Raw genomic sequence first — 6,152 nt, 5'->3', positions numbered from 1 at the left:
TTGGTGGTGGGAAGAAGGACCTCGAAACTTGTTCCTGCTACTTGTGGATTGTAAAAAAAAATTTTTTCGGTGGCAGATTCCGAAAATACTTGGTGTCTCCATTTTCAAGGTTTTCTGACTCTCGTCAGTTGATTTCATAGCTTGAAATGCATGGGCATGGAGGCTATGACCCTGATTTTAGTGATGTTGAACATGGTGGAGAATCTAGCAGAAGGAAAAAAAGGAAAATTGAAGAGGATTTATTTCTCAAAAAAGTGGCCAGTAAGCAAGTTGCAGCAGAATTGCTGGATAAAGAAGACGCAAGAAATAGAAGGTTTCACCTCATAGCTATAGATGCTTATCAAAGGCATACAAAGTTTGTAAATGACTATATTTTATACTATGGTGGCAAGAAAGAAGACTTCAGGCATTTGGGGGAAAATGACAAGACAGACTTAGATGTTACATGAGAAAATCATAGATTCCTATGGAATGAGGAGGATGGAATGGAGATGACTTGGGAGAAGAGACTTGCAAATAAATATTATGATAAATTATTCAAGGAATATTGCCTAGCAGATCTCAGTAGATACAAAGAAAATAAGTTTGGATTTAGGTGGCGAATAGAAAAAGAAGTATTTTCAGGAAAAGGTCAGTTTTTTTGTGGAAATAAATGTTGTGATACAAAAGAAGGCTTAAAGAGTTGGGAAGTTAATTTTGGTTATATTGAGCATGGTGAAAAGAGAAATGCACTTGTTAAATTAAGGTTTTGCCAAGAATGTTCTTTTAAATTAAATTTTCACCACAGGAGAAAAGAAATCAAGTCTGACAAAAGAAAAGCCAAAACCAAAAAAGGCTATGAAAAGTCATCACATAAAAAATTCAGATTGTCTCCAGAAGCTTCCAAGAAGAAAGATAAAGGACATTCATCTTCAAAGAAATCAGAAGACTCTGTAAATAAAATCTCTGATGAGGAAGAAAGTGCTTCAGAATCTGAGCTTTGGAAGGGTCCACTACCAGAAACAGATGAAAAATCACAGGAAGAAGAATTTGATGAATATTTTCAGGATTTGTTTCTGTGAGACAGGAGAGAAAAACCTGCATTCTTTAGTGTGAAAGCTCATTTTGAAATTTCATAAAAGTTTTATCTGCAAGTTGCAGCTAGAGTGGTTGGTCTTTGGAAATAAAAATTTAGCCACTCTCAGGATGTCAGATGCTTCAGAAGTTTATTAGTTATGTAAGAGACACATTTTCCTGTCCCTTATGTATCTTATCTTTTCAATTGCTTATCTATAAGTGTTTCATCTCTAGCCCTTCAATATACAATGTACTATTTTAAATGAGATTTAAACATGGGATGATTAGTGAAGGACCCTAGTTAGCAAGACGGACTCCATATTGCTGCTTGACCCACCTGCCTGCCCTTTAGATGAACTCAGAAGGAGGAAGCTTAAAAACCTCCTCCCCTTAGAAAGTCTCTTTAGAAATAACAATTAATCAACTATTGTTTTACAAATGTTCTAACAGCAGGACATTCCACTTCTGTACCTTTTGCTTGCTTTACTAGTTCTATCCCATAGGGGGGCCTAGAAACTGTTGGCCTCAAAGGTGTATAAAACATGTTTGTCAACCCCCAGTTGAAGCTTGAGTCCAATGCTCGGCTCGGGTCCTGGCCGGTAATAAACTCCTGTGTAGATTTAATATTGGTCTCTGGTTGGTTCTGTCTCACTGGGTGTAACAATTAGCATAATAAATTGCAAACTAAAAACAAACAAACAAACAAACAAAATACCCAACACTCAAAGTTAAAGGAGGAAAGATTTATTTGGCTCACAGTTTGCAGAGGTTTCAGTTCATAGTTGGCTGGCTCCAAGGCAGGGTGCCATGGAAGAGGAGAAACAGTCCATGGCAGAGCAGGCAGGAGACAGAAGTCAGCAAGGCAGCAAGCAGCAAGTGAAAGCAACAACCCTCTTTCTGTCCCTTATATTCTATCCAGGCTACCCACCCTTAGGGTGGATAGCATTTATACCCACCATGGGGCAGCCTTAATCCTAGCATCACACCACAAGTCAATCACAGCATCACATCCTTGATCCCAGCATCAAACACCTTAGATCCAGCCACCTATGGAAAGCTCCACCTATGACCACATGAGGATTTGGGGGGACATCTAGACACAAACCATAGCAGCATTCCATCCCAAAGGGACATGAATCATCTCTTTGTCCAGAATACTTACACTATATACACTACTCATTGGTTAGTCACTTAGTAGCTAACTACGTAGATTATCAGATCAACTGTTGCAGTATCATAATGCTTGTGTTCAAGTTAGCCTTATTTTATTTAATAGTGACCTGAAAGCACCATTGTAAAGTAACAAATATATTGAATTAGTTACCATCTTTGGTTTCAAGCACCTACTGGGGTTCTTGGAATGTGTCCTTAAGGACAAGAGAGGATTGCTGTACTTACAGTTACTTTATCCATTTGTCTATTGACACTTAGGTTGGGCACTTAGATTGTTTCCATATCTTGGATTTTGTGAATAATGCTGCAGTGAACATGGGAATGTAGACTCCCTTAGGAGATGGTGACTTCCTCTATTTTGGGCATATAGCCAGAAGAAGGATTGCAAGGTCACAGGGTAGTTCTATTTTTAAGTTATGCACAAAGCTTCAAACTGTTTTGCATAGTAGTTGCACCTGTCTACATTTCCACTACCAACACTGTGTATTTAAATTAAAGCTGAAATTTCTTGTTATAGTCCTGGGATTTGACACTGGTTATTCTTCACTCTGGAGGAAGGTTGGGGAAATTCTAAAATTTTCTAATTAACATGACCAATTAAAATCAGGGAAAGAGTAAAACTGCCAGCAATGGCAAAGCCCTCCATTCACAGTCACATTTATTTCAACTGTGCCCTTGGGTATGGATAATGCTGTTGTTGGTTTTTCATTTGGCCTTTAGGGATTTGGTTTGCTTTTCACTTCCTAATCAGTGGATTCATCATAACCCTAGTACTTAATGTCACACCATCATACTTGCTTTTGGTTTCCTGATATTTTCCTCCCACTACATAGCAGGTATTATAGTGCAGTGTTCACTGGTATCTAATAATTCCATCACTAAAACAATAACCAGGGGATTTATTTCTGGCCATTTCTCCCTCATTCTGTTTCTCCTTTTCAATGCATTTTGCCAATTCTCCAAGAGTTAAAGTTTTCTCATCCAAATTCCCTCAGTAATGTTTGTCCCTGGTTATCTGCCACAGACCATTTACTACTTTACACCTAAGGTGAGTAGGTAACCACACTGGCTTCAACATTTTGTAATTATTTCTACATTGGCCAAAAAAGAGAGAAATCTCTTATAGCCTGCTTACAGCTATGCACAAGATTTTTTTTAAAGTGAGAGTTTTACTAATTGAATAGCTACTCAGAAAGCTTATGCAGGAGGATTGCAATCTTGAAGTCAGCCTTGGCAGCTTAGTGATACCTTGTCTCAAAGTAAAAAATAAACAGAGCTGGGAACGTAGCTTGGTGCTCCCTGGGTTCACTGAGGTTCCCACTAGTAACAGGCTGATTGGGAAATGAACTGGAGATGGAGGAAGATGTGGCCTTCTCTGGACTCAGGATCCATATCAGTGTGTTTTGCCAGGGGCTCCATTAAGTGGAACATAAAAAGGGCTGGATTTTCATCCGGTCCTGAGTAATCTCTCCCACTTATCATAGTGTACTGCCTTATATGTATTCTTTTACATACCAGCCAGGAGGCCCCTAGTCATGTGATCACACCTCTTGAGGTTGATTCCCCTCCTGGTAAGTCCAGGCAAGGCCAGTGGGGGTTCTTTTGAGGACTGCCTGAGCTGCCACTGTGTGTATTGGGTTGTTTGTTGGTAGAGTTCATCCGTGTAAGTCTCAGCTGCCCACCAAATGTGTTCTCTCTCATCGGGAGTGAGAGTTGAGAAAATGATTAGATATATGTCTTGCCAGGTGAGGCTCAATGTCTGAGTTACACGGAGGCATGCCTTTCCGTATTTACCAGGGTTTTCAGAGCAGGACCCTGATCACTGTTCAATCTGTGCCAAGTTATTCATGGAAAGGGGAACGTGGACAATAACTGATCCCTCAACCCCCACCACCTGCCAGAGTAGAAGGATTGTAGAAGGGGAAGGGGCTGGAAGGGAGCAGGTAACAGTGGGGAGGTAAGGGAGAAGGGGCAGAAGGTTGAGATGTCTCTGAAGTTCCCCTCCTCTGCAGTGGGAGGCAGCACTGGCTCAAGAGGGCAGGAGGAGGAGGAAACTGATATGGTAGAGGTTCATCTGCTGGGTCAGAGTCTGAGGAGTTAAGTGTGAGTTTTCCCCACAGTAGGATTATCTGGTGGGCAGAGCAAGTCTGGCAAAGGACATGAGTGGAGAGCAAAGAAAGCTTGGGCATAATGGGCCTCCTGACACTTGCTGCTTCTCTGCAAGTAGTTATCAAGGTCACAAAGAATTTGGAAATCAAACAAGCCACATTCAAGCCACTGGCTGCCATTGTCTAGCTTGCACCTAGGCCAAGCCATGAGAGAATAAAATATGAGACATCTAGGCCGAGTATCACCATTTAAACTGAGGGGCAAAAGATTTTTTAAGAGACCACTCAAAGGGGTATCTGCTGGAATGTGAGAAATGTGGGAGCCCATAGTAGCTGATAAGAGAGTGGCTAGGCGTCTGTAGCCTTGTGCTGAGGCATCCCCCAAACATGAGAAGGAACACAAACTGAGTCTCTAGTGGACATGGCCTGGCTATGTCAGAGAATGTCTTTCCTGAGAGACTGGGCAGGCATCCCAATCCCAGGGGTTCTGGAACAGCAAACCTACACCCCCTGGGCACCTAGGGGAAAGTAGAGGCTGATCTTATCAGTCCAGGGCTGGATAAGGAAGAGCCTGGTGTTGAATGGAGGGTTAGCAGGAAATGGCAAATGACCTCCTGGAGCTTGTGAGGAAGGGGGGGGGGGAGAAATAGGCAGCCCTACGGAAGGCATCTCTTGGCTCCTGGCAGGTCAGTTTAAGCTCCTGACTGGGTCTGACAAGGGGTTGTAAGTCCCTGGAGAACTGCCTTATGCTTTATGAGATCACCTCAGTGGCTGTGCCACAAAAGGAAGAGGTAGGGGGATACTGGAGTAGGCCCCACGACCTTTCCCTATATGAGCCACCAGAATGTTAGGGAAAAGGATGAAAAAAAACAAAGGTATGAGCCCAGCAGGACAGATCAATTCCAGAACAAACCCGAGGGGACCGCACTGGCACTTAAACCTGACTGGTATCTCTCCTACAGGTCTGTAAGGTCTTTTATAAGGGTCATGAGCATAAAATAAAGGAGGGCTGTCAAAGGAAAAGATCAAATTGGGACTTCCAAGGGTGAGGGTTCAGTGGAGTTGTAGCTAGCTGCCAGGGGCAAGACTTGAGAAAGTACAGGCAGTGGTGGTTGCCTGTCAGCAGCAGGGCTGAAGAATGTGATGGGAGTTCTGGGTGTGGCCATGGTTATGTACCCAAGATTTTACATCTTTAGCAGGTGTAAAAGCATAGCAGGATGTAAGAGACTTACAGTGGTCTCTGGTCAGCCTCAGATGGCAGTGGTCGAACTGCTTCTGTCTTGACACATCTTTTCCTTCTGTCTTGACTCATCTTTCTTGACACCATGGCAGCTGGGGGTGGGGGCTCTCATTATTCCTAGGTAAGTATGAAACTGCCAGTGTCCCCCAGGGTCCCCGCTCAGCTGGGGCAGAGCAGGAACTCATTACAGCCAAATGAGAATGGGCTTCCTCACTGAGCCCTGCTGAAAGGGAAGTGGCCCTGTTTATTTTGTGTTTTAGGGATTGAATTAAGAGTGGTTAGGTCCAAAATATTGTGTTCTTTTTAGATTGCCAGTTTCACCATCCTTTAATAGAGGGTCTCAGTTTTCGTTGGGAATTTTTTGGTTTACGCCCATTGGTTTTTCCGGACCACCCCCTTCTTTAGCACCCAGTTCAAGGCACACAAAGAAGCAGCAGCAACAGAGAAAAACCAGGGAACTAGCCGGCCTTCGTATCCCAGGTCCCTAGCCTGTATTTTTTCTGCTTTCCAAAATCTTCAGTGTTTGCTTTATAGTAAATGTCCAGGATTTATAGCTATACTTAAAGGGAGGGCTA

General features: G+C 42.8%; 1 pseudogene; it reads left to right on the top strand.

Annotated features, from left to right (window-relative positions):
• Positions 1–1,236, top strand: LOC101696597 (protein FRA10AC1 homolog pseudogene; annotated as a pseudogene).
• The last annotated feature ends 4,916 nt before the right edge of the window (positions 1,237–6,152 follow it).

The sequence above is a fragment of the Heterocephalus glaber genome, unplaced genomic scaffold (assembly GCF_053883595.1).
Source record: "Heterocephalus glaber isolate CG9 unplaced genomic scaffold, H.glaber_assembly_v1.0 deba00001444, whole genome shotgun sequence".
Classification (NCBI taxonomy): Eukaryota; Metazoa; Chordata; class Mammalia; order Rodentia; family Bathyergidae; genus Heterocephalus; species Heterocephalus glaber.
Note: the sequence above shows the minus strand (reverse complement) of the source record. Positions and strands in the feature narration are given on the sequence as shown.